Raw genomic sequence first — 2,500 nt, forward strand, 5'->3', positions numbered from 1 at the left:
GCGCAAGCCCATTCGAGCATCAACTCGACACCCGCTCTCACTCCCTACCCGACGGACAAGCCCATCGTTATGGCCAAACCCCTCCACCAAGCACGAAGCAATTGCAAGACAAGCCCACTTGGAGTGCACGCCCACACCGAGGTGCAAGCATTGTCCAAGCAAAACCCATCCAAGAATGTCAATTTGACATCCCGCTCTCACTCCTTGCCCGACGTAGGGGCCCGGCATTCCATCGATTTTAACCAAACCCTTCCACCAAGCAAGAAGCAATCGCAAGACATCTCGTATCTTCATGAACAAACCCGCTTGGAGTGCACGCCGACACCGAGGTGCAAGCATTGTCCGCGCAAGCCCATCCGAGCATCAACTCGACACCCGCTCTCACTCCCCGCCCAACGGTCGGACGTGGCACTCCGATAAAACCCGTCCACCGAGCACAAAGCAATCGCAAGACATCTCATATCTTCACGAACAAGCCCGCTTGGAGTGCACGCCCACACCGAGGTGCAAGCATTGTCCGCGCAAGCCCATCCGAGCGTCAACTCGACACCCGCTCTCACTCCCTGCCCGACGGACAAGCCCATCGTTATGGCCAAACCCCTCCGCCAAGCACGAAACAATCGCCAAGACAAGCACACTTGGAGTGCACGCCCACACCGAGGTGCAAGCATTGTCCAAGCACGCCCATCCCGCTCTCACTCCTTGCCCGACGGTCGGATGTGGCACTCCGGCCGAACCCTTCGTCCACCAAGCACAAAGCAATCGCAAGTTATCTCGTCTCCTCACGAACAAGCCCGCTTGGAGTGCACGCCCACACCGAGGTGCAAGCATTGTCCGCGCAAGCCCATCCGAGCATCAACTCGACACCCACTCTCACTCGCCGCCGGCGGCCGGAGGTGGCACTCCGCCGGCGCCGACCCCCCAAGCATATGTGCCCATGATGGGCGCAATGTGCTTGAAGGGTCGGCGCCGCGGCATAGGGGTACCCCCGCGCCCCGCCCATGCAGGCAGGTCGCCCCCCTATATAGTACATTCTGGCTTTTTTGGGTCTGGCAGGCTTGCATATGAAAAAGCCGAAATGTCACACCATGCCATAAATCTTGATTGTGTTATTATTATGACCGGGACTTGATTGTATTATGTTTTAGACATTCAAATGAGTGTGGAAAACAAGTTTCATAATTTTTGAACCAACCAATAATATTTTATGAATTTTTATTGTTAAAAAATTAAAAATAATTTAAAAATAGTAAAACGTTTCCAAAAATACTAATTTTTGGAGGACATCCTTTGTTTACATTTTTTAGATCCCAGAAAAAATTTCATAACAATCCAAGCACTAGAACATAGGTTTGACATCACATTTGTGTGTTGAGTGGGCATTGCGGCACCCTGCGCGCGCGGCACCCTGCGCGCACGCCCCACGCAGACGCATGGCCATGCGGCGCGCGCGCCCATGGCCGTGCCGCATTCGTGCGCATGGGGGCGCGCATGCTGCATGCTCGGTGGGCATGTGGGCATGCACGGTGGGGGCACGGGTTTGTTCCAACAACCTCCATAGAGTTTTTTCCATGAATTCTAGACGTGGGTGGTCACGCCCAACGCAGACGCATGCTGCGCGCGGCTTGCGCGCACGTCCCACGTAGACGCCTGGGCATGCGGCGCGCGGACACACACCCGCAGACGCATGCCGCGCTTAGCACTCTGCGCGCACGCCCCACACACGCCCGAAGGGCATGGCGCATGGTGGGCACCCTAGGCGTTCGTGTGCAAGCCTCGGCCATGGGCATGCGGCGCGCGCCCCACACACGCCCCACTGCAGTCGCCTGGGCTTGCGGCGCACGCCCCACACACGCCCGTAGACGCATGGCGCGCGCGGCCCCCTGCGCGCACGCCCCCCCGCAGACGCACGGGCATGCAGCGCGCGACTCACACAAACCCACTAACGCACGGCGCGCGCGCCCATGGCCGTGCTTTGTACTCGAAGGCCTCGGCCTTGGTCCTTGACTTGCACACGAGCACACTATCTTATTCTTGGGCATTCAAAGATGATTTGCTTCAACTTTTTTTCTAGTCCAAAGCCAACCCCTCACTAACACTTATGTTTTTCGTCCTTTTACATAAGATATGACCTCCATGGCAATTGGAAGAAATAAATGAGTTGTGTGTGGGTAGGGTCGAGATGAATCTCGGTGGATCTTGGCAACAAGGCTCATCTGCCACTTACAAGCCAAGCACGCACGCCCCTTAGACGGATCCCCACGCTCGCACAAGCATCGCGTGCGCGGCACCCTACGCGCACGCCCCACTGCAGTCGCATGGGCTTGCGGCGCGCGCCCCACGCCCGCAGACGCATGGCGCGCGCGGCACCCTGCGCGCACGCCCCCCGCAGACGCACGGGCATGCAGCGGGCGACCCACAGACGCCCACTGACGCACGGCGCGCGCGCCCATGGCCGTGCTTTGTACTCCAAGGCCTCGGCCTTGGGCCTTGACTTGCA

The sequence above is a fragment of the Cucumis melo genome, unplaced genomic scaffold (genome assembly GCF_025177605.1).
Source record: "Cucumis melo cultivar AY unplaced genomic scaffold, USDA_Cmelo_AY_1.0 utg002170l, whole genome shotgun sequence".
Lineage (NCBI taxonomy): Eukaryota > Viridiplantae > Streptophyta > Magnoliopsida > Cucurbitales > Cucurbitaceae > Cucumis > Cucumis melo.